Source organism: Neoarius graeffei, chromosome 22 (genome assembly GCF_027579695.1).
Source record: "Neoarius graeffei isolate fNeoGra1 chromosome 22, fNeoGra1.pri, whole genome shotgun sequence".
Lineage (NCBI taxonomy): Eukaryota > Metazoa > Chordata > Actinopteri > Siluriformes > Ariidae > Neoarius > Neoarius graeffei.
The window spans coordinates 6,788,476-6,815,913 of record NC_083590.1 but is presented as its reverse complement, the minus strand read 5'-3'; the positions used below and the strand labels follow the sequence as shown (position 1 = coordinate 6,815,913).

Genomic DNA, 27,438 nt, shown 5'->3' with positions numbered 1-27,438 from the left:
GTTTGTTCATCACTGGCATGACAGACCAGAAACACATACATCAGAGAGTGGAAGAACATGAGAGGAGCAATCTACACAGAGGTTGTGCAGAAGCATATTTCCTTAGGTCCTCAAAACACAATGTTGAGAACCTTCTCATGGGACATCAGATGTCTCTTTGTAAAGTGCAGGTGTGCAAGAGGCAGCAAGTGTTGGAGCGCATCACAGATGTGGTGAAGCTCATTGGAAAAAGAGGTTTGAGCTACAGAGGGTCACAGTCGGAGACAGCATACATGCTTGATGATGATACAGTGGATCATGGCAACTTCTTGGAAATTGTGTTGCTTTCAAAATATAATGTTTGCCTCAAGGAACAATGAGCTACTTGAAGAGAATGAAGAAACAGAGCTGGAGGTTGAGGCTGCTCTGCCACCAAAAAGGGGTCGAAGAAAGAAATCCATGCCTGGAGAGATGTCCCAAGATGAGACTGTGTCTGACACAGAGGCATTATACAGAATCAATGTCCACAGTTGCATCATGGATACAGTCATTGAGAGCATGCACCCGCGAGTCCTCAAAAATGTCACCTTGTATGCTGATTTGGCTCTTCTGGACCCAAAAAACTTCAGCCAGGTAAAATCATATTCAAGTGGTTTCCCAGAGACTGCACTCAAAGACCTGAGCAAATGTTTACTACCATTTGATCACAGAGCAACGGTCACCAATTTACAGAGTGAGCTCCTCAGTCTGGCAGGACAGTGGGATAAGTTGAAGGCCTCAATATTTGAGGAATACACAACCAAGACAGCAGAAGAGGTTGGGTCAGAGGATGCTGAAAATGAGATGGAGATGGTGAACACAAAGTGCTCATCTTGCAAGGACTGCCCATTGTGTTGCTACTGTATGCTGAGGAAGTACAACCTCCTGACAGATGCATACCACATAATCGGTCTTGCATACAAGTTCCTGCTTACTCTGTCAGTCACACAGGTAGCATGCAAGCGCAGCTTTTCAACACTAAAATTCATCAAGGACAGGTTCAGGAGCACTCTCTCTCAGCAGCACCTGGAGGCATTTATGCTCATGGCCACTCAGCAAGATGTTCTTAAGATGCTGGATAGCGAGGACATCATAGATGGTGTTGCAGAGAAAAGTGTGCTGTTGCAGAGAAGAGTGTGCTGCTGCAGAAATTGCTACTTCAGTAAGGTGATGATCTGTTACCTATTATGGTATGATCATTATTAGTGTGACTTACATGTTCACCAATTTTCACACTATTAAGCAACTATTGCAGACCATTTTAAGTAACTATAAAAACTATTATATGTTTGTTCTAATCAAGGCCTCAGGTTAAATGATGTCATTATCCCCTCAATAATGTTTACATGCATATTTTTTGTCTCCCACATATATGTGAACATATTTGTTCCGCCTCCAGTATCCACCTCCAGCATTCGCCGCATCATCCACCTCCAGCGTCCGCCGCCATCATCCACCTCCAGCATCCACCACCATCATCCTCCTCCATCATCCACCTCCAGCATCTGCCGCATCATCCACCTCCATCATCCGCCGCCCTGGCCCCTGAGTGGGCCAGTCAGGTACTAAATTCCCGGGCCACTTTTTTGCCCCAGTCCGCCCCTGGAGACCACGTCAGTGCCTGTGTGGGTGTGGCTTATGTGGCCTCTCTTGCTACATTGCAGGTACATTATGACGTGTTTGTGTTATTCTAATGTACTCTGTTGCACTTTAAATGAAACTAGGCTGCTTTAAATATGATATTAGCAGGATAAAATGTACTTTTCTCCTGCAAATTTCGTTTCTGAGAAATATTTTTTTGTGGATTCAGAAAGTGAAACACAGTGATTCTTCAGTTTAATTTGATGCAATTTATACTTACCCAGTGTTGTTGTAATTCTGTATTTGATATAACACACACATACAATCCAAAAATTCAGTGGCTTTTAATTGATTGTCTTTTTTGCATACATTAGAAAAAACTTTGACATTCCTAACCAGATAAAAAGGATTAAATGTGTAAATAAAATAAAATCTTTAAAAATGTTCAGAACAGCGTTGATCCTCCTACCCTGATGTCTTGATAGTATTCAGTGAAGGTGTCGAGGATCTCTGTGAGCTCTGCAACCAAATGATGCACTGTCACAAAACTGAAAGTCACTGTGTATTTATAACCTGTAGCCCACCCTCCCCTTTCACTGTCCTAGCTCTGCCATATGGGACTATAAAAGCAGCTGATCTTAAAATATCACATGACTGACTGGCTGACTGTGGTGAGCGAGAAGAGAAATAACAGTGAACAAAAAGAGGCAAATTTTCACACATTAATGAGAGATCTATCTTTAAGAAACCCTGTGACAAGGTTATCATGTGGCATGCTGCTTTTCTGAGTACTGTGCATTGAGTGTGTTTAAATATGTAATGACGAGCATTTTGATTCAAACTGGTAGAATATGAAAAATAATATAAAATGACCATGAGGGCCTGTTTTTATTGAACAATAATAAATGTGTGCTGAAAGTACTGAGACTCATTCAGACAATTTGAGAACAGAGCAGGCACCTCATGAAGAATCTGAATTCAACAAAACAGACACTTCGTGATCAGGAAAGCAGGAAAAACACTGCTAAAATCGTCACAGGTGTTGGACTGGGAGTGATGATTATACCAATCGGTGGATGGATTGCAGGTGAAAATTCTGCTACATGTAGTGTCATGTAGAAGAAAATGATTGAAATATCATTTATATAAGTGTACCCTTCATGTGAGTCTGTCTGTGTGTGTGTGAGATTCAAACATTGTATTTGTCTTCCTCTGTGCAGGTCCTGTCATGGTGATTGGTGGTGCCATTGAAATGGATGAAGCAGAACATGCTATCGGAGTGGCTGAAGAAGAATTGAGAAACTCTGAGACTGACGTGAAAAAATATGAAAGTAAAATGTCTGAGTATGAGTCCAAGATTTCCCAGACCAAATAAGATATCAAACAGAAAGTCCACAAGCTGAAGCACAGGAATGAAAGTCTTCCGGATTTACCCGGAAATCCAGATATTTGACAAAACTCTTGAAAATCTCCGGTTTTCCGAATGGAGAAATTTATTTTTCAGATTTTTCGCATTCCTAGACGCGGCGTAATACTTCGCATCGTCCTTGCATGGGCACGGTCCTTAAATAGCCCAAACATAGTTCATTGATTAAAGACAGGTGTTCTTTGTTAACGGCACGCATGCCAGAGCTCGTTAGGCCCGCGCGCCAAGGCGCGCCTTCAGGTACATGAGCTAAGGCGCGCAGGTCTGACACCGTTCTGCACAAGCACAACACAATCGCACTAGAAAGCATGGTCAAGCTGCCAGTGTAGCTGCAGTCTTTTTAGTTGCAAATTACAAGTATTTCTCTTGTGTTAATAATTCGCCATGTCAAAACAAGCAAAACTTTCCTCCTTCTTTCGACGTGAAGAGAGGTAAGCAATTTATTATATATTTTTTTCCATAAAAGTTGCATTTTGTGGCTTTGAAGCTAATTTTTCGTGCCATTTCTAGAACACAACATCAAGAAAACGTGGAAGAAACAGCAATAATGGAAGAGCCGGTTTCTAAGCTACCTAAAACTAGCAACGGGAATTATTTTTTGTTACATAATGCACTCAGACTGCCAGTCAGTGTGTGACACCCCCCCTCCCCCCCGAAAATCCTATCTATGCCCCTGACCTTTTTGCTCTGCCTACTCAAGCGAGTAGGACGCTTCTTTGCTTTGCTCCTGCTTTGCTCCTGCTTGATCTTTATTTTTTTTACTTTTTCACTTAATTTCCACTATTTCTTCATTTTATTTTTCACCTTTACAAGATAAGTTAGCTTTTAAAACAAAATGTCAGTGGGCAAAAAATCCAGGGGATCCTGCAGAAAATGCACTGAACTAGAACAGAGGATTTCTATCCTGGAATCAAAGATTGATGCCCTGCCAAAGACGGACGTACTAAGAGAGATATCTCATGAAAGGAGTACAGAAACAGTGGCTGAGGATGCAGAGATTGCACCCCAACAGGCCAATGGCATTGCAGATCGAGTGGATGAATACATCGATCTAACAGAGCAAAATGTGAGTACAGAAAACTGGCGCACGATGGGTGTCAGACCCAAAAATAAAAACAGAAGAGTAATTACCTCAACACCAGTTCGTTCTGATACTATGCAACCCATGCTCCACAGCCATGCTATTAGAAATAGAGCCAGGTCTACAAACTACAATAGGATTTACAGTCCTATGGAAAATCCACAGCCCATAACACTTCAGAACAAATTTGAATGCCTCAGGGATGTGGAAGCGGAATTTTCAGGCGGAAAAGCACATCATAGAAAGAGATCGTACAACAACCGAAGAGCTGTGGGAAGAGGCAAAAAGCAGCTCGTAACACCACCTGATCCCACAACCCTTGTTCTTGGTGATTCCACTGTAAGACATTTAAAAGGACATGGGATGATTATTTGCTGCCTTCCAAATGCATCCATCTCTGACACCAAAGACAGCATTTTGAAACTCATGTCCGAGCATAAAACTATCAAACGTATTGCTGTGCATGTGGGAGCAAATGATGTTTTCAAAGAACAGCTGTTTGTCCAAGATGATTTCAGAAAACTTTTTTCTGACCTCAATAAGACTAGAATACAATCTTTTATCAGTGGCCCACTCCCTGCAAGGGGACGTTTTGCATTTACTAGACTCTTCAGTCTTAACACCTGGCTTGGAAAAAACTTGTTTTTCATTTGGTATGAACTTCATAGACAATTTTAACCTTTTATGGAATCGCAGAGAATTCTTCAGGCCAAATAGCACTGAATTCAGCCAGATTGGGACCAAAGTTTTGGCTGATCACTACAGCCTCTCTCTCCAGCATGCATTCTTTTCTCAGCCAACATTGGGCAGAACTGCTGATAAGTGCTCACAGACTGACCCAGTTACAGATATCAACAAAACCTCTGCAAAGCCAAAACAACTACCCATGCAAGCACAGCAGAGATGCTTCAACAAGGACACACAGCCATCTGGGGCAGACTGCCAAGGACCATCTGGGGCAGACTGCCAAGGACATCAACAATCACATGGAGAATGTGAGTATGTTGTTAACAATGGGCAGCCACAGATATCTGCATCGCCCATCCAGATTGAGGACCTGACCAAAGACAATCATGCCAAGGCTGCATCATTCACATCTTGACCCCATGCAAGTATCACAGAGACTGTCAGGGAGACAGTCACCACAGAGACACTCACAAAGACCTCACCAAAGTCCCAATCTCAGTCTCACTCTACTGACTTTATTGTACCATCCCCGTCTCTATGGAATCAATTTTGTGCCAAAATGTTCATACAATACTTTTGAAATATCAAACAAAAATGACAAATCAAAATACAAAAAAAAAGTCAATTTTTTTAGACTGGCAAACAAATTATTCATGTAATCATGCAAAATATCAGTCTATTACCATCTTTGGAGAGCCATCTTTGAGCATAGGGGTGTCCATAAGTGTGTGTGGCACCAGGACACCTTAGGTCGGAGGTCGATGATCGACTTTGTTGTCGTTTCATCTGATCTCCGGCCCTATGTCATGGACACTCGGGTGAAGAGGGGGCTGAGCTGTCAACTGATCACCACCTGGTGGTGAGTTGGATCCGCTGGCGGAGGAGGAAACCGGACAGACCTGGCAGGCCCAAACGTATGGTGAGGGTCTGCTGGGAACATCTGGCCGAGCACTCTGTTGGGGAGGTCTTTAACTCCCACCTCCGGGAGAGCTTCTCCCAGCTTCCGAGGGAGGCAGGGGACATTGAGTCTGAATGGACCATGTTCTCTACCTCCATTGTAGATGTGGCTGTTCGGAGCTGTGGCCGCAAGGTCTCCAGTGCCTGTCGTGGCGGCAATCCCCGAACCCGATGGTGGACACTGGAAGTAAGGGATGCTGTCAAGCTGAAGAAGGAGTCCTATCAGGCCATGTTGACCTCTGGGACTCCTGAGGCAGCTGACGGGCATCGGCAAGCCAGGCGTGCCGCAGCTCGGGCAGTTGCAGAGGCAAAAACTCGGAACTGGGAGGAGTTTGGGAAGGCCATGGAGAAGGCCTATCGGTCGGCCTCAAAGAAATTCTGGCAAACCATCCAGCGCCTCAGGAGGGGGAAGCAGTACTCTGCCAACACTGTTTACAGTGCGGGTGGGGAGCTGTGGACCTCGACTGGGGACATTGTCAGGCGGTGGAAGGAATATTTTGAGGATCTCCTCAATCCCACCATCATGTCTTCCATTGAGGAGGTGGAGGCTGATGACTCAGAGGTGGACTCGTCCATTACCCAAGCCGAAGTCGCTGAGGTGGTTTGCAAGCTCCTCGGTGGCAAGGCACTGGGGGTGGATGAGATCTGCCCTGAGTATCTCAAGTCTCTGGATGTCTTGGCTGACATACCTCTGCAACATCATGTGGCGGTCGGGGACAGTGCTTCTGGAGTAGCAGACTGGGGTGGTGGTCCCTCTTTTTAAGAAAGGGGACCGGAGAATGTGCTCCAATTATAGGGGAATCACACTTCTCAGCCTCCCAGGGAAGGTTTACTCCAGGGTACTGGAGGGGAGAATTTGGCCAATAGTCGAACCTTGGATCCAGGAGAAACAATGCGGTTTTCGTCCTGGTCGCGGAACACTGGACCAGCTCTATACCCTTCATAGGGTGCTCAAGGGTTCATGGGAGTTTGCCCAACCAGTCCACATGTGCTTTGTGGATCTGGAGAAGGCATTTGACCATGTCCCTCGTGGTATTCTGTGGGGGGTGCTTCGGGAGTATGGGGTTCGAAGCTCTTTGCTAAGGGTTGTCCGGTCCCTGTACGAACGGAGCAGAAGTCTGGTTCACATTGCCGGCAGTAAGTCAGACATGTTCCCAGTGTATGTTGGACTCCAGCAGGGCTGCCCTTTGTCACCGGTTCTGTTCATAATTTTTATGGACAGAATTTCTAGGTGCAGCCAGGGGCCGGAAGGAATCCTGTTTGGGAACCACAGGATTTCATCTCTGCTTTTTGCAGATGATGTTGTTCTGTTGGCTTCTTCAAACCAGGACCTTCAGCATGCACTGGGGTGGTTTGTAGCCGAGTGTGAAGCAGCTGGGATGAGAATCAGCACCTTCAAGTCTGAGGCCATGGTTCTCGACCGGAAAAGGTTGGCTTGCCTTCTCCAGGTTGATGGAGAAGTCCTGCCTCAAGTGGAGGAGTTTAAGTATCTCAGGATCTTGTTCACAAGTGAGGGAAGGATAGAGCGTGAGGTCAACAGGCGGATTGGTGCAGCCTCCGCAGTGATGCGGTCACTTTACCGGTTCATTGTGGTGAAGAAGGAGCTGAGCCAAAAGGTGAAGCTCTCGATTTACCAGTCGATCTACGTTCCGACTCTCACCTATGGTCATGAGCTTTGGGTAATGACCGAAAGAACAAGATCGCGGATACAAGTGGCCGAAATGAGTTTCCTTCGCAGGGTAGCTGGGCGCTCCCTTAGAGAAAGGGTGAGAAGCACAGTCACTCGGGAGGAGCTCGGAGTAGAGCCACTGCTCCTCCACATTGAGTGGATTCAGCTGAGGTGGCTCGGGCATCTCTTTCGAATGCCTCCTGGACGCCTCCCTGGGGAGGTGTTCCAGGCATGTCCCCTGGGAGGAGGCCCCAGGGAAGACCCAGGACACGCTGGAGGGATGATGTCTCTCGGCTGGCCTGGGAACGCCTCAGTGTTCTTCCCGAGGAGCTGGCCGAGGTGTCTGGGGAAAGGGAAGTTTGGGCTTTCATGCTCAGAGTGCTGCCTCTGCGACCCGGCCCCGGATAAGCATATGAAGACGAGACGAGATCTTATTTGCAAACACAATCTTGATTTTTTGCTTCTAACTGAAATATGGCTGGATCAAGCAAAGACCGCTACCACCCTTATTGAAGCAGCTCCCCCAAATTTTAATTTCATGAGTGCTACCCAACATGGGAAAGGTGGAGGGATCGCAAATATATTCAAAGCCTCTTTTCAATGTAAACAGTCCTCACTTGGTGATTTTACATCCTTTGAACACTTATGTGCACTTGTTCCATGCTCTCCTAATATACTGTTATTAACTATTTACAGGCCTCCGAGACATTCAAAGTTTTTCTGGAAGAGTTTGGTGAACTGTTGTCAGTCATTTGCTTAGAGTTTGACTGTCTTATTATATCTGGGGATTTTAACTTGCATGTAGATCTCAGCATTTAAGTCTAGGCTGAAAACATATCTGTTTAGTCAAGCCTTTTATTAATGATGTTTATGAGGTAAAGGAGTAGATCTGGAGGGTCCTCAGACATAGAGTGTTTTGGTAAACTGGGATGTATGGATGCTGTCAGTCCCCACTCGCTTGCTCACTCGAGTTTGTTGACGGTGCAGTGGCTGGCTGCTTTATGTCCCGGGGCTCCCTCATGCCTGTGTTACCTTCTGGCTCTCTCCTTTTAGTTATGCTGTCATAGTTAGTTGCCGGAGTCCCTGCTTGTACTCGGTGCAATATGTATACTGTTCCTACTTATTCAGGTGACATCGGGCATACCTAACCACCTGTGTTTTCTTTCTCTCCCCCCCCACTCCAAATCTGTCCCTCTGAGTTACATGGAGTCAACAGGAAATCTTTTGGTGGAGACGGTGTGGACCTCGACTGGCTATCGTAGCCTGCAGGGAATCGGCCGTCAGACATTCTGTCGCATGTCCCAGACCCGGTGAAATGTAACTGAATTGTCTTGGCCAGGCCTAAGGGTCCCATCTGCATCTCATCATTGGTGAGGAGTGTGCTCCCATCACCCAATCAAGCATCCAGCCAGAGCAGGTCATGATATATTTTTTTTTACCATATTAACATGCCATTGTGTGTCATGCCTGATGTAAAGACTCTCGTCTCTGCGAGCCTACCACACAGATTTAATACTTGTCATTTTTAGGGCATACCTAACAACATGTTTTCTTTCTCTCTCTCTCTCTCTCTCTCCCCCCCCCCCCTCTGTCCCTCTGAGTTACATGTTGATCCTGGGATTGAGATGCTGGCCTCTTCTGCCCCTCGGACCTGCTTGATCCATCCTGGTGCCCTGTGTCTGGTCGGAGTTTTATCGCCCCACTCCTGTGAAGGACGGCCCCATGAGGACAGTTGAGGGTTATACCTGTTAAAACTGTTAATATTATAGTCAGGCTGTCTGTTGTTGCCCAAATGAGGATGGGTTCCCTTTTGAGTCTGGTTCCTCTCGAGGTTTCTTCCTCATGTCGTCTGAGGGAGTTTTTCCTTGCCACCGTCGCCACAGGCTTGCTCATTGGGGATAGATTAGGGATAAAATTAGCTCATGTTTTAAGTCGTTCAAATTCTGTAAAGCTGCTTTGCGACAATGTTTATTGTTAAAAGCGCTGTACAAATAAACTTGATTTTGATTTGATTAGATAATCCTGAAAACACTTATGCCAGAGAACTACTTGCACTTATTGACAACTTCAACCTAGTACAACATGTACAGGGGCCGACCCACTCTCGTGGTCATACCCTTGACCTCGTTATCACAAAGGGTCTTACTGTTTCTACTACTGTTGTTGACCTGGCCTTATCTGATCATTTCTGTGTTTTCTCTGATGTTTCTATGTCCCCTCACATTCAGAACAGCTCAACGACTATGGGTAGGAGAGTCATAAATGACAACATACGTGTTCTCTTTGAGCAAGCTCTCTCACGGATCTCAACTAAAATGTCAGACTCTGTAGATGACTTACTGGAAATTTTTAATTTAAATATGACCCAAATTATGGATGATATTGCTCCATTCAAAATCAAAAGAGTCAATGACAAGCAGAAAGCACCATGGAAGCAATACCCAGCTGATAAACTGCTAAAGAGAGAATGTAGGAAGACTGAAAGAAAATGGCGCAAATCTAAACTTCACATCCATTATCAAATCCATAAAGAGATGATTTGTAAATATTATTATGAAATTGGTGAAGCAAGACAGTCTTTCTTCTCCAACATCATCAACAGGAATATGAACAATGCCTGTGTGCTATTTTCAACAGTAGAGAAGCTAACTAATCCCCACCACAATTAGCACCTGAACTTCTCTCAGTTAATAAATGCAATGAGTTTGCATCCTTCTTCAAAGGTAAAATTGATAAAATATGGCAGAATATTGCTCATAATATATCTCAGTTGCAAATAACTGAAAAGCTGCAATCACCAGTGACACAGACAGACAATTTCAACACAATGTCAGAATTTTGTTTGATTGAGTATGAGACTCTTGAAAAAACTGTACAAAATCTCAGTTCCTCAACATCTGAATTGGACATTCTGCCCACCAACTTTTTTAAGTCTGTTCTTCACCTTATAATTACAGATGTGCTTCAGATCATAAATACATCCCTAGAGACTGGCATTTTCCTGTGTCCCTGAAAAAAGCCGTTGTAAAGCCCCTACTTAAAAATAATAATCTGGATGCTTCAGTATTGAACAACTACAGGCCAATATCAAATCTACCATTCATTGGGAAAATCCTTGAAAAAATTGTCTTCAATCAATTAACTGCCTTCTTGATATCAAACAGCTGTTTTGATAACTTTCAGTCAGGATTTCGTGCCAATCACAGCACTGAAACTGCGCTGATTAAAGTTATAAATGACATACGTCTTAATACTGATGCAGGCAAAACATCGGTCCTGGTGTTACTGGACCTCAGTGCAGCTTTTGATACTGTTGATCACAACATACTGCTATATCGACTTGAACACTGGGTTGGGTTGACTGGTAAAGTTATCAATTGGTTAAAATCATACTTAAAAGATAGAAGCTTCTTTGTTACCATGGGAAATTGTACCTCAACATCAATGTCCTTGACCTGTGGTGCCCCCCAGGGCTGATCCTTGGACCATTACTATTCAACCTTTATATGCTCCCACTTGGACAAATTGTCAAGAACAACTCAATTTTGTATCACTGCTATGCAGATGACACCCAAATTTATTTTGCTCTATCACCTAATGATTATGCCCCCCTTGAATGTCTCTACCAGTGTATCGACCAAATCAATAACTGGATGTCACAAAATTTTCTCCAGCTGAACACAGATAAAACAGAAGTAATTCTATTTGGGAAAAAAGATGAAAGACTCAGGATTACCACTATTCTTGACACAAAGGGGATTAAAACAAAAGATATGGTTAAAAATCTTGGTGTTTTCATTGACAGTGAGCTAAACCTTGACAGTCACATGAAAGCAATCACTAAATCGGCATTTTATCACCTAAAAAACATTTCCAAACTAAGAGGACTTATGTCAAAAAATTATCTGGAAAAACTTATACATGCCTTCATCTCTAGTAGGGTTGACTACTGCAATGGCCTTTTCACAGGCCTGCCAAAAAAGACCATCAAACGACTTCAGCTGGTTCAAAATGCAGCGGCTAGGGTTCTCACACAAACAAAAAGAACAGAGCACATTACTCCAATTCTAAGGTCCCTTCACTGGCTTCCAGTAAGCTACAGAATTGACTTTAAAGCATTGCTGCTGGTGTACAAATCTCTAAATGGTACAGGGCCCAATTACCTCTCTGATATGTTGCAGCGGCCTAACCCAATCAGATCTACCAGATCGCAGCAGCAAAATTTACTGGTAAAACCTGTTGTTAAAACAAAGTGTGGTGAAGCAGCTTTTAGCTACTATGCAGTACAGCTATGGAACCAACTGCCAGAGGACATCAAAAATGCTCCTGCTGTTGGCAGCTTCAAATCTAGACTAAAGACCAAGCTGTTCTCAGATGCTTTCTGCTAACTGATAAATATCATCATCTTTACATGTTTTAAACTTTACTTAACTTTTACAGTCTTTGCATGTTTTAAACTTTACTTAACTTTTATTCCATTTTATTCTGATGTTTTTTACTGAACTTTTACTTCATTTTATTACTTTATTTCTACTATTGTTTAATTCTTATATTATTTTTATTTTTCTCTCTTCTTCCCCCTTTATTTTATGTAATTTTATTTTCTTTTGTTTACTATTTTGCCTTTACCTCTGTAAAGCACATTGAACTGCCACTGTGTATGAAATGCGCTATATAAATATACTTGCCTTGCCTTGCCTGATTTATATGAGAAATTTGGTATTCATTGGTGTGTTGAAATTTACAGACAATACGAACTAATGTAAACAATTGGCATCAACTCGCATAAATATGAATTGGAAATTTTTAGTTCACTTTAGCTTATGCAAACGCACAACTCTACTAAAAGATTGATAAACGAGGCTCAATGTCCCCAACATTGAAACCTGAAAGCTTTAGAAACTCTAACAGACCTTTACTTTTTAACAGTACTGTTTTGAGATTTTGCTGAGTTTACCTTCAACTGTCTGATTTTTTTCAAAGTAATGAACTGTGTAGCCAGGAAAATCACCGTGTTTTCTAAATGCACTCCTGAAAATTACTCATTAACTAGGGGAATTAAATTTTATATTTTTGACATGGTAACCATTAATGTACATGAAAGAAAAAGGCTTAAAAGTTATAACTTGTTTTAGTGAAAATAAATACTAAAATGCACTAGAATGCAGGGTCTTGCATGTTATATTATTAAAATATTTTGGGGGGATGTCTCCCCCCCCATTTTAGTTTGACTTTCAAAAGTTTGGGGTTTTTTTCTTTGCTCCACTTTCATCTCTAAAGCAGAACCGTGAAGGAATCCAGAAGCTGAAGAAGCAGATCAAGTCTGTTGCTGTCCAGAATAAAGTGAGAAGAGCCGTCCACCTCCTGGGTGTCCTGAGCGGGAAGACCAGCGTGGCTGAACATCAGACTCGCAGATTCATCCTCCACGAGCCTGTGATGAAGGTGATGGAGGATGTAATGAAAGCCACAGAGCAAATCATAGGCAATGTGCTTCTCTATGGCAGTGACATGCCAAGACTCGTCAATCAAATGAAGGAAAACGCCCAACGATTGGCAGAAATCTGTGCCTCAGAGACCAGTTTTAAGAATAACACCAGTTTGTTAAATTTACGTAATCTTTTTTTAAAGTTATATTTACACTCCATGGTCAAGATAATCTGACCTTGGTCATCTTGGTGTGGAAGGCTGTTGAAAGATTAAATTAAAATAAATAAATATAATACATGTGCTCAATTTGTAATTCATTAAATACTCACACAAATTCCATCCACTTAAAATGACTGTCTTTATTCTGCCAACATTATGCTGATGTCAGGTCAGTACCAGAGTCGGCACCGTCTGGATGGGAGCATATGTTGCTCTAGAACCTGGATATACCTTTCAGCATTGATGGTGTCTTTCCAGATGTGTAAGCTGCCCATGCCACACGCACTAATGCAACCCCATACCATCAGAGATGCAGGCTTCTGAACTGAGCGCTGATAACAACTTGGGTCGTCCTTCTCCTCTTTAGTCCGAATGACATGGCATCCCTGATTTCCATAAAGAACTTCAAATTTTGATTCGTCTGACCACAGAACAGTTTTCCACTTTGCCACAGTCCATTTTAAATGAGCCTTGACCCAGAGAAGATGTCTGTGCTTCTGGATCATGTTTAGATACGGCTTCTTCTTTGAACTATAGAGTTTTAGCTGGCAACGGCGGATGGCACGGTGAATTGTGTTCACAGATAATGTTCTCTGAAAATATTCCTGAGTCCATTTTGTGATTTCCAATACAGAAGCATGCCTGTCTGTGATGCAGTGCCGTCTAAGGGCCCAAAGATCACGGGCACCCAGTATGGTTTTCTGGCCTTGACCCTTACGCACAGAGATTCTTCCAGATTCTCTGAATCTTTTGATGATATTATGCACTGTAGATGATGATATGTTCAAACTCTTTGCAATTTTACACTGTCGAACTCCTTTCTGATATTGCTCCACTATTTGTCGGTGCAGAATTAGGGGGATTGGTGATCCTCTTCCCATCTTTACTTCTGAGAGCCGCTGCCACTCCAAGATGCTCTTTTTATACCCAGTCATGTTAATGATCTATTGCCAATTGACCTAATGAGTTGCAATTTGGTCCTCCAGCTGTTCCTTTTTTGTAGCTTTAACTTTTTCAGCCTCTTATTGCCCCTGTCCCAACTTTTTTGAGATGTGTTGCTGTCATGAAATTTCAAATGAGCCAATATTTGGCATGAAATTTCAAAATGTCTCACTTTCGACATTTGATATGTTGTCTATGTTCTATTGTGAATACAATATCAGTTTTTGAGATTTGTAAATTATTGCATTCCGTTTTTATTTACAATTTGTACTTTGTCCCAACTTTTTTGGAATCGGGGTTGTACATAAACCTTAGTTTCTGTATGATTCTTTATCTCACCTTGAACCAGCACTGATGAGATTCATTTTTGGAGCACACCCGATCGTCTGTTTTTCAAAACAAAATCAGAAATACTTTAAGAATCCCAAGGGGAAATTGAGTACATCTGCAGTTGTTCACACTCAAGCAGCAATATTAACATTATTAACAACAATATTAATCTATACAATCTGTGTTTCAATGATTTTTTTAAATAATCTGATTTTTCCACCACCAAAAAAAAAATTTCCTCACATGTTGCAGTCCATCATTAATTTAAAAGGGAAAACTGTTACATAAAATCTATTTAAGTGGTTTAATGGAAATTAAGTGGGCACAAAGTGAAAAGACTTTTTTGTACATTGAATTTCATAAAGATGTTAAAATAGTAGGTTTACCTTATTCTCTGCACCCCACAGCCAAAAATGATGAGTACAGAAAATGAAACTCAGCATGCAGGTGGTCATTAACAAGCCTTCATGATGTCACTTTAGTGCACTTTAATGGAAATTAAGTTGGTGCAATTTGAGGATTCTAGAAATATATAGACTTGTAGTAGTTTGGGGCAAAGAGATGGTTGTTGCTGTTGATTATTGAATTTTATGAAGATATTAAAATAGTAGGTGTGCATTATTCTCTGTGCCCCATAGCAAAAAATAGATAGATAGATAGATAGATAGATAGATAGATAGATAGATAGATAGATAGATAGATAGATAGATAGATAGATAGATAGATAGATAGATAGATAGATAGATAGATAAAAACATGAGAACTGAAAATGAAACTAAACTTAGAGTTGTTTTTATGCTGTAAGATAAGATAGCCTTTTATTATCCCACAAAGGGAAATGTACTTTGTTACAGCAGCAAAATATATAAAGAGAAAAAGATAAGGCAGTGAAGAAGTAGTGCAAAAGTAATAAGTATACAAAAAAGAAAAAAGGTATATATATATATATATATATATATATATATATATATATATATATATATATACACACACACACACACACACACACACACACAAGAAATAAACTACAAATTTAGAGATAAAAAAATTTAAAAATTTGCATAAATTAAATGGTTTGCAGATACAGTACATAGTTAACATAAGTGTAATTACAAAGGTGGTATTGCACGTGTAAGTATTGCACAGGTATTAGGACCAGTATCACCCCTGTAGTATTGCACAAGTAAGTCAGTATATTGCACAAGAGCCATTTTAACCATGTGCACCTAGCAGTTTGCTGTAAAGTACTGATGCTGATAGTCAGTGCACACAAGTTATGTTCAGAGGGGTTTCTATGGATGTAGAAGTGATCTGGACAGTATTGTTGATTATTGTGAGGAGCGTCTGGTGCTGTGCTTGGTGAGGTGCCGGTTGTACAGTCTCACAGCAGTAGGGAGGAAGGAGCTGCTGTATCTCTCCTTAACACACCGCAGATGGAGGAGCCGGTCACTGAAGGAGCTGCCCAGTGCTGCTACTGTCTCCTGCAGTGGATGGGAGGTGTTTGCCATTAAGGATGACAACTTGGCCAACATCCTCCTCTCCCCCACTATGTCCACTGAGTCCAGTGCACAGCCCAGGACACATCCTGCCTTCCTAATCAGCTTGCTCAGTTTTTTTCCCTCTCTGCTGTTGTGATGCTGCTTCCCCAACAGACAGCTCCATAGAATGTGGCTGATGCCACCACAGAGTCATAAAAAGAGTTCAGAAGTGGACCCTGACCTCCAAAGGCCCTGAGCCTCTTCAGCAGGTGGAGTCTGCTCTGGCCTTTCTTGTACAGGGCATGTGTGTGATCGGTCCAGTCCAGTTTATTATTCAGATGAACACCCAGGTACTTGTAGCTCCTAATGATCTCAATATCCTTTCCCTGAATGTTCACTTGGGTAGGTGAAGAGAACCTTGTCCTGTGGAAATCCACCACCAGTTCCTTGGTCTTACTTGTATTGATCTGGAGAGAGTTCCATTGGCGCCAGTCCACAAAGTTCCTTGTCAGTTCTCTGTACTCGCCATCATCGCCATCTAGGATATAGCCCACAACAGCAGAGTCATCAGAGAACTTCTGTAAATGACAGGTATGTAGGGATGGATTGTCATGCCCGTAACCATAGTAACCATTTTTGAACACGCCAATCCCTGTACTCGACGCCATGTTCTATCTCCGCCCATTCTTCTGACTCCCTGTAACGGTATTGGATACAGAGACAATACCAGATACCAAATACAGTGACATCACGACTGCTTTAAACCAGCGGTGGAACCAAAATTCTTTCTCTCTGGCGGTGGATTCCATGCGTGAAAGAGAGGCCGATGCATCGGTGCTACAGAAGGACAAAGGACAAAGAACGAGCTATTGATACCGAACCTTAAGCCAAAGTTCAATGTATTTGACCTTCGTAGATTTGTAATAATAACTGAACTGGTTAGATACTGCAGCCCACGCAGTATTTCAAAGAGAAAAGGTGACTGGATCCCATTTCCCTTTCTCAACGTCGACGAACTATAAACAAGATTCCTTCCAGATCATCGGACAACCAACGGGACACTGAAGATCTTCAGCTGACGAGCTGTAAAAAAAAAGGAACAGGACCGCTTTCTTCTTAGACCTGCGCGCCACGCTGTCTTCGGAAAGCGCACTTTCAATCGCTAACAAGAGCGATCTCAAGTAAGGCTGGCATCTGGGCAATTGTTAGTCTTAGTTGTGGCTAGTTAATGTGAAGAGTGTTGCTCATTTGAATTCGCTTATGGTTTAAATGTACGCATTTTGATTCACATGAAAGTCGGTCTTAGACCGCGTGTTGTTTGATTTACTTGTTTACTATCTGTATTTAGTAGTTAATCGTGCATGCTCGCTCGCGCTCTCTCTCTTTTTAACTCCCTCCATCGTACTCCACTCCTCAACATTGGGATTTTAGGAGTAGCTAAGGGTTAAGTAGGAGTTTGGGTTTAAGCCCTAGCCGAGACTAGTTTAAACCACAGATTCCTTTGTTTCTTCTTTTTTTTTCGCATGCTCTTTCTTTGCTGGCCATCCCCCTTTGGGCACAGCTGGCACAGAGTTCGCATTCCATACACACACACACTCTCTCTCACACACACACACACACACACACACACTATAGGGTTGCCACCTGTGTCTGACAAAAATCCTGGACATTTCGACCATCCAATCGACCTTTTTGCTTGTAAGCAACGGCGCCCTTCGCACATCTAACCCAAGACAAAAATTGCCCTTCTACGCTGAAATTGTATTGCTGTAATTAGTAAAAATGATGCTTTTGCTAGTTATTTGTTTAGTTAATTGCTTTACATAATATAGCAGGTCTTCATTATTTTGGTTTATTTCCAACAGTTTTTGGTTGTGGACACCTGGGGGCAGTAGTGGGCACAGGTAAAAGGGGAATACATTAAGTTCTGTTCTGTTTGTTTGTTTGTTTATGTGGAATAAAAATAAATAATCTAATTTTTCATTGTATCTAAGAATACTTGAATGTAACAATGTAAGGTGTAGTGTCAAACAGCTTACCTGATTGCTTAGAGTGTGGTGTGTGCTTTGCTTGTGCTTGCCTGTGCCTCTGCTGCTCTTGGCTAAACAAATACATAGGAGGACATGTAACTGATATAACTGGGCACATACAGTACATACAGGAGTATGTACTACACTACACTATTTCATTTAATTCACCAAAACCTTACCTAATCTTCCATTTATATTTGGTGTTTTTCTTTGCTGCTGCTATGAGTCCTGGCTGATTTTCAATGAATGTCTTGAACTCAGTACAGGACAACTGAAAGTTTAGCCTGACTTGAAGCTCAGCCTTCACCATTGCAACAGAGAGTCTGTTTCTTTTATCAGTCCAAGCATCCTCCATTGCCCCTTTTCCACTTTTTTCGGGGCCAGTGCTTAGTTTGGAACTGGGTTTTCTGTTTCCACTGACAAAGAACTGGCTCTGGGGCCAGAAAAACCGGTTCCAGGCTAGCACCAACTCTCTGCTGGGCCAGAGGAAAGAACCGCTTACATCAGCGGAGGGCGGAGTTGTTAAGACCAACAACAATAACAAGACCGCGAAAGATCGCCATTTTTAAGCGACGAGAAGCAGCAGCTGTACAAACGTGAAGTCATCCATTATTATTATTATTGCTGTTGTTGTTGCTGCTGCTTCTTCCGTGTTGTTTTTGCTTTGATATTCGCGCCAAGGTTTATGCAAACGTAGGGCCGTAACTGACGTATACAGTGACCTAAGTGACATATACAGCGACGTAATGACGTATTCAGCGATGTAATGACGTGGCTCCGCTTAGCATGGCGAGCTATGGAAAAGCAAACTGGTTCTCAGCTGGCTCGCAAGTTGAAATACACATTTTGCCCATCATGTACTAAAAACCGGGACATTCAGTGTCCCGGATTTTTTTTTTTTTTTCCGGGACAGACCATGAAAATCCGGGACAATCAGGAAAAACTGGGACAGGTGGTAACACTACACACATATAAACACGTGATTTCCCTATCACATTTTAACATCCACTTGCCCCTACACTGTAACACTGGCTATTGACCCTTCCCACTCACGTGACCTTCGTAAACGCGACCGCCATTTTGGACATGAAGAAATAACGGTTTATGGCACAGACCCTTTCGGTTCTCGCTCATCTAGCTGCTACAATGACTGCTTAGACTGCAACAATAATACCTAACACACATTTAAGTATCCATCGTAAAGACGTGAAACTCGTCGAGTGACGAGTGTGTTCATTGATAAGCTAACACAATCTAAAAGTAGACATACCATCACACTGCCCTGGCGCTATGTACAGTTTACCTTCTATGGTTTGTGCACTCACTATTTGCCATTACTTTCTCCAACCCAGTGTTCGAACTATGCCGATATTTTCGGGGGGTCCCTTTTTTCCCTTGGGGGGGGTGCTTGTGCTTGCGCTTGTCTCAGAGCGCGGATCTCCAAACACATGAGAAGCCTATCTTACGCACATATCACGCGGACTCCACACCTCCACACACGCATCGCGTCTGAAGTCATAACTCATCAGGGGAAATCGTGTCCGCATTGGCATGTTCAAAAAACAACCTCGCGTCAACAATGATACCACACGCAAGAAAAAAAAACAGTCAGGCTACTCAACACATCTGATCCACAGCAGCACCAAAGCATCACTGGAAATCATGTCAACAACTAATCTTCCATTTCAACATGCGTCAACAAACAAATGGCACCACAAACATGAACGAATCGGTCAGGCTACCGATTCCAAACCCACAGCAGACGAATAATTAAATGCATCTTACCTTAAAGCAGAATCGACCACAAAGGGTGTGTTGGCACTGTTGGCACACTTCCTTTCTACTAGTTTGTGTCCCCAACCTGGCAGCAGCAGTCATTGTCATATCGGTTTATTTTATCTTTGATGTAAACACAACACTTCGGATATGCAAATGCTTCCCATTACACACGATTGCTATGTCAATAAACATCATTTTGCCAATATTTTAGAGACCATCCATCTTCTCCGTCGGTCAGCATCTGTCGGGATCCGATAAAATGATAAATCTTGCCTTGTGTGTTGATGGTTACTACACCCAGGTGCACAACAATATAATGGCATGATGGAAGTCTTGCTGAAAGTAAAAACTTTCTTTGATGGCTATATTCCTTTTGATGCTTCGCCGTCGTTCTTCGTTGTTGGCTGTGCTAGACTACTGGTAGTTCATGTCCAAAATGGCAGCCGCATTTGTTGTGACGTCACGTGGGATGGGTCAATAGCTATTACTTCTGATCACCATTAGTTCCTTAATTATCATATACACTACTGATTCTTATTTGGATACATTGTATCGCCATTTATATTTGAATTATTCCTTGGCTGCTATTGTTGCTATATTTGATCAGTATTAGTTCGCTAATTCATGTCAGCTATTTCAATAAATGGTATCTTTGGAATAAACTGTGTCCTTTTTATTGTTACAATATTCACTGAATGCCAACCTCTGCCAAAGAAAGTATTCTAATTGCCTTCACCCATTTGGTTGTTATATGAATGTTATAGATCTAGAGTAAACGTATTACAGTAGAGCTACAATACTCACTAAACTATAGCAACATCACCACTAAGTTATTCCATTGATTTTAATAGTATAGCTATAAACTATTAGACACTTGAATTAATGATTAATGAATTTATGAGACTGATCCCTTTTTAAATGAGACTGAGTTGATAAGCCTTTTGCACCTACAGGTAGTTGTACTGTATCTAAAGTCTGCAGTGTAAAGTGTGAACAGAAATGGGACCCCTGTCCCCTGTGGAGCCCCTGTGCTGCAAAGAATGGTGTCTGGCACACAGTCCTTTAGTCTCACATACTGTGGTCTGTTTGTGAGATAGTCCATAGTCCACAAGGTAAGATGATGATGATCCACCCCTGCACTCTCCATCTTACTCCTCATGGTGTTGAAGGCACTGGATAGATCAAAGAACATGATTCTAACAGTGCTTCCTGCCTTTTCAAGATGAGAGAGAGATCTATGAAGCAGGTAGATGACTGCATCTTCCACCCCGATGCCTGGCTGGTATGCAAACTGCAGGGGATCCATAGCTGGCCCCACCAGTGTGCAGAGATGTGCCAGAACAAGTCTTTCCAGAGCCTTCATTCGGTGAGAGGTCAGCGCCACTGGTCTATATCCATTTAACTCAGTGAGGTGTGCAGTTTTTGGTATCGGAACTACACACGACGTCTTCCAAAGGACCGGGACTCTTTCCTGTTCTAGGCTCAAGTTGAAAATGCCCCGCACTGTTCCACACAGCTGGTCAGCACAATGCCTCAGGAGCCCAGGGTTGATGCTATCAGGACCTGTAGCCTTTCTCACCTTCATCTTACTCAGTACCCTCTTGACTTGTCCTCTGTCGAAGGACAAAGAAGAGCACAGCTAAGTGCTTGGTGTTAAGCATGGAGGTGTGAAGCACTGAGCTGGAGGTATGATGGTTGAGGGGTGCTGAGAAGGTGAGAAGGAGGTCTGGGGGCTGAGTGATGATGACCGGGAAGAGACAGTAGCAGTAACAGTGGGCTGATCTGGGGGGAGAGCCGGTGCCTGATCAAGTCTGTTAAAGAAGTTGCTCATTGCAATTCACCTCTAACCTGCCTATAGAGATCTTGCATGTGACGTCACAGCCGATCCAGATTGTAACAGACGCCATCTTGTCGGTCAAACGCCATATTTCCGCCTTCTACTTCTGGTTCTACTTCTGCTTCTACTTCTACCTTTTCTTCTGGAAAACCCTACTCTATACAATTCTACAACAACGGCTGCGGCTACAAGCTCTCCTTACCTGTGCACGTTTTTTATGTTTTTTGTGTGTATTTCTGCGTGTTGTTCGTCTGTACCGGACTTCAATATCCACTACAACCGTATGGACTTACTGGACATTGGTTTCCAGCAGAAAATGATGGTTTGTAGCGATTTCCATCGCATGCACAACATTCCCGACGAGATAGCGAGACCAGCGGGGTCTCCGTGAATTGTTATCGGGTCTGGCAGGCGAAGGAGGCGGCGTCGGGAGAGGAAGCAAAAGCGAGGCTGCAGGCAGAGCCGGCCTGTTGACTAAGCTCAGAAAACAGCCACTCAAATCTCCACTGCCAAGCCTCTATCTCTCCAATACCAGATCCATGGTAAACAAGATGGACGATTTGGAATTACAGCTGGAATTACCTTATTCTATTCTATTCTATAATCGGCTGGTCAGTGCTATACTAGATACTACTGATATATCTAGTATCAGTACTAGTAATACTTAAGTGACTTACCCATCCAATGAGGATTGTTATTTTCTTGTTTACAAGATGCCACATCTGAGGGCGGCTGACAAATCCTGAATTTCTGTAAAGATAATTGTCCAGAGATTTATAAGCACGCAGTGCTTCACCACTGAACAGCGAGGGAAAGTTAATGAGGTAATTATACACGTCTGGGTATTCCACTGGCAGTTCAATATCCACTGACACGGTCATGAAAACTACGTCCGGTAAGCCATAAGGGTCACTAATCTGTAGGTCGTTTATTTTAGACATATATCTAGTTATCTGTTCATTAGAAAAATGAGCCGTGTAGTCCGTCGGTTGAAATTTATCCATTTTGTACACGAGTGCAGCAGTATTCAGCGGTGTTTTTTACCGACAAGATGGCGGCTGTGTACTTTCCGGTCATGCGACTGCAAGATCTCTATAGCAGTACACTTTCCCTTTGGTGGAACTAAGGACCCCACTGAAATGAGGGAGTTTTTCCAGGCTTGATCATTGGGAATAGATTAGGGATAAAATTAGTTCATGTTTAAAGAATTTTAATGACTTTAAAGCTGCTTTGCGACAATGTCTATTGTTAAAAACCCTATAAAAATAAACTTGACAATATCAAGTGGATAGCTGAGAAGAATGGAGATGTGGAGATCAACTGTTTATATAACCTGTGTAAATACAACAGATTTTTTTCAGTGCACACACAGCCATGAAACTCATCATGGAATTTTCAGGTAGGGGAGGAGTGGTGGTGTCAGTTTTGTCCAAGACAGTTGCTCCAGGGGACGGGGGGGGAGCTGTCATTTGACAATGCTGAGCCATTAGGTGAGTCACAGGATGTTCCAACCATCACACAAAACTCTCATTGTATATTCTTCTGCACTCAGATGTAGATCCTCTTACTGGATAATGCCTCAAATACAACTACAGCTGCCTAAAAGTGGAGCTCCCGATGAGTCTTAAATGTGTTGGTAAATAATCCCACATTAATTAAAGAAAGCAAATTAAAAATAATTGCTAGATGAAAACCCATCTATTTTATGCAAATAAAGATACATATGCAAATAAAGATATGGCAATAAATATGTCCAGTGCTCTGTGCTTCGCTCAGCTATAAACTCACACTTGGCTTCGAGCTGTCACTATATCATATAAACTATTGTGTCACACTGCATGTCTAGACCATATTCTAAATAAATAAATAGGCTTTATAGCTAGTATGGACACACATATACATAAAAATTACACACTGAGTTTCTATATATAATAGGTTGCTTACTGATTTGTGAGTTCTCGATTTGGTGCTGCTCCTCTCACATCAGGCAACCATGCTATCATGTTACATGCTACACACAGGATATCATGGTCTGTACGTAGTCCATTTCCAGTGCAGGCTTGTGTGTGACATACATTTCCAAACCGGGTTTATCTGTGAAACAATTTCTTGTATGTCTCTGAGGATGGGTATAACACTGAAGTGCAGACAGGAGGGTAATCATGCTAAACACAGTCTTTTTACTGTCAGTTTGGCTTTTCAGTTTAACGTTACGTTCTCTCTCGCACACACACATGCTCTGGTTAGGAGACAGCCACCTCTTCACTCTCCATCTCCTTATCACCACTCTGCCATCACTGTTAAACAGACACACACACACAGAACAGGTGTGATCATGTCGCCACTCACCTTCCTTGGCTCCGCCCTCTATTCATAAACTGATGATTGACCATGCCCCCACTGCCACATACCTTCACTGCCTGACTCAGGCCGGGGAGCTGTCAGGTCTACAACCGACCACCCCACCCCACCCCACCCCACCCGATGGGAAAGAAAGTCTGCCACCACCATCTATGCCCTTGGCCTGTGGATCACCTCAAATTTGAAAGGCTGGAGGGCTAGATACCAATGGGTGATCCGCACAATGGCATCTTTCATGTGGTGGAGCCAATGGAGCGGGGAGTGATCTGATCAGAGAGTGAAACAGCACCCCTGCAGGTAGTACTGGAGGGTGAGGACCACCCACTTGATAGCCAGACACTCCTTTTCAATGGTGCTGTACTTAGTTTCTCGCATCAAGAGCTTGCGGTTGATGTGCAGCACTGGACCTTCCTCCTTCTCCACCTCCTGGAACAGAATGGCCCCTAGCCCTCTGCCCGACGTATCAGTCTACAAAATAAAAGGGAGAGAGATGTCAGGGTGTGTGAAAAAAGTAGCCCCCCACACAGTGCAGCCTTTACCCTAGTGAATGCCTGTTGACATTGCTCCATCCACTGGAACAGATCTGGTGCTCCCTTTTTAGTGAGATCAGTCAGTGGGCTGGTGATGACCAAATAGTTAGGTATAAACCTGCGATAGTAGCCAGCCAGCCCCAGGAACTGTCTCACCCTCTTTTTGGTCTTGGGCCTTGGGCAGGCTGCAATCGCTGCAGTTTTGTCAATTTGGGGATGCACCTGCCTATGACCCAAATGGAAGTCCAGATACCATACTTCCACCCACCCAATTGCACACTTTTTCTGGTTAGCCATGAAGCCCACATGCCTCAGTGACTCCAGGCCAATTCTGAGGTGTTTCAGGTGCCACAGCCAATCATTGCTATATATAATGATGGTAGGTAGGCAGCAGCATAGATGGCATGCGGAAGGATGATTTTGTCCATGAGATGCTGGAATGTTATGGGAGCACCAAATAACCCAAAAGGAAGGGTGATGAATTGGGGTAAGCCAAACAGTGTAAAAATGGCAATTTTTTTCTTGGGATAGAGGAGTCAAGGAGATCTGCCAATATCCCTTTATCAAATCCAGTGTTGAGTAAACGCAAGCAGCACCTAACCGATCGAGCAACTCATCAATGCGAAGAATTGGGTATGTGTCGAATTTAGACATCATGTTGACATTTCTGTAGTCCACACAGAACTGGACCAACCCGTCGGTCTTGGGGACCAAGACCACCGAGCTGCTTCAATCACTGTGGGACTCTTCAATTATTCCCATTTCAAGCATGGCATTGAGTTCATCCCGAACCACTGCTTTCATGTGTTCAGGTAAGCGATATGGGTGGCTATGCACTACCACCGCTGTGGGTGTCTCAATGTTGTGTTCTATGAGGTGAGTGCAGCTAGGGAGGGGCAAGAATATTTTGGAAAACTCTTTTTGCAACCTGGCAACCTCCCTGAGTTGGGCTGGCGAGAAGGGGTCTTTACAGGGGACTGGAATGATCAGGAAGGTCTTGTCCTTTTCCAACATCTCTTACTTAATAATAATAATAATAATAATAATAATAATAATAATAATAATAAGTTAAATTTATATAGCGTCTTTCAAGAAACTCAAGAACGCTTTACAATTATAGACAAGGAAAAAAATAAATAAATAAAAATAAAAATAAATAATAATAAATAATAAATAAATAAATAAATAAAAAGTAAAAAGTCCACCAAGTAGGGGTCAGGATGTAATTCCAGTGGTGTAGCAGCCACAGTCCCACCAAAAGGTGCATGAAAACGAGTCCCACATCTCCAGCACCGCCGCCGTGACGCCATCAGCAACATCGCTCGAACACCACGCCATGGATCCACAAAGCGAGCAGAGAAGCTCCGCCACGCAGAGTGCTGGTGTGTCCCAAACCGCCTGCACAGCCACCGCGACACCACCGAGCAACATTGCTCAGAACATCACGCCAAGCAATAAAGCACAGAGCACTGGACAGCCACGATGTAAAATGAGCAATGAGCTCACTGCAGTCCAAAGCTGGGAGCACAGGCATCACCCACAGCTAACCAAGGCCTGGAGGGAACCAACGCCCAAAACTGGGTCCGGAGCTACACCAACCGGTGGGCAAAACACTGAAATAAACATCAAACTACAAAAACACACAGAAAAAATAAATAAATAAATAAATAAAATGAAAACAGAAAAAGAAAGAAATAAAAATAAAATTAAAAAAAAGCTCTGGTGAGAAGCGGCAGCCAGAATGTGCACGACGTACTCTCAAACGGAAATGAAAAAAACTTGTACATGGGGGACATGCCACACAAATGGATTTTAAAAACATTTGTAATCATAATAGGAACTTTCCTGAAAGATGTTTATTTAGCATTTATGGAAATTTTTAAATTCCTTTTTTTTTGTTCAGTAAATAGTTAATCAGAACTAACTGCAGGTAGGAATTGAAGTTGTGAGCGGGGAAGATACTGGTATTTTGCTGAGACCAAAATAGAACTTTTTGGTTTAAATAAGAAGCGTTGTTTGGAGAAAGAAAAACACTGCATTCCAGCATAAGAACCTTACCCCATCTGTGCAACATGGTGGTGGTAGTATCATGGTTTCAGCCTGTTTTGCTCCATCTGGGCCAGGACGGCTTGCCATCATTGATGGAACAATGACTTCTGAATTATCCCAGCGAATTTACATGGTGGTGTAATGCTTAGCACGGTTGCCTTACAGCAAGAAGATTCTGGGTTTGAGCCCAGCGGCCAGCAGGGGCCTCTCTGTGTGGAGTTTGCATGTTCTCCCCGTGTCTGCATGGGTTTCCTCTGGGTGCTCCGGTTTCCCCCACAGTTCAAAGACATGCGGTTAATATGGGAGGGCCTTGGGCTGAGATGCCCTTGAGCGAGGCATCTAACTCCCAACTGCTCCCCGGGCTCTGTTAGCATGGCTGCCCACTGCTCTGGGTATGTGTGTGTGCACTGCTTCAGATGGGTTAAATGCAGAGAGGAATTTCACAAGCGTGTGATGAATAAAGTTGTTGTTCTTCTTCTTAAAGGAAAATGTCAGGACATCTGTCCAAGAACTGAATCTCAAGAGAAGGTGGGTCATGCAGCAAGACAACGACCCTAAACACACAAGTCGTTCTACCAAAGAATGATTAAAGAAGAACAAAGTTAATGTTTTGGAAAGGCAAGTCAAAGTCCTGACCTTAATCCAATGGAAATATTGTGGAAGGACCTGAAGCGAGCAGTTCATGTGAGGAAACCCACCAACATCCCAGAGTTGAAGCTGTTCTGTACGGAGGAACGGGCTAAAATTCCTCCAAGCCGGTGTGCAGGACTGATCAACAGTTACCGCAAACGTTTAGTTGCAGTTATTGCTGCACAAGGGGGTCACACCAGATACTGAAAGCAAAGGTTCACATACTTTTGCCACTCACAGATATGTAATATTGAATCATTTTCCTCAATAAATAAATGACCAAGTACAGTATTTTTGTCTCATTTGTTTAACTGGGTTCTCTTTATCTACTTTTAGGACTTGTGTGAAAATCTGATGTTGTTTTAGGTCCTATTTATGCAGAAATATAGAAAATCCTAAAGGGTTCA

The 27,438-nt window shown here is 42.9% G+C and overlaps 1 protein-coding gene across 1 annotated transcript in view; it reads right to left on the bottom strand.

Annotated features, from left to right (window-relative positions):
- LOC132870351 (uncharacterized) overlaps positions 1-23,920 on the bottom strand; it is a 37,143-nt gene extending 13,223 nt beyond the window's left edge. Inside the window, exons 1-2 of the mRNA XM_060903981.1 lie at positions 23,873-23,920; positions 23,406-23,758 (exon numbers count right to left, since the gene is read on the bottom strand). The gene's annotated coding sequence lies outside the window, so the exon portion shown is untranslated. The remainder of the gene's footprint in view (positions 1-23,405; positions 23,759-23,872) is intronic.
- Between the last annotated feature and the right edge of the window lie 3,518 nt (positions 23,921-27,438).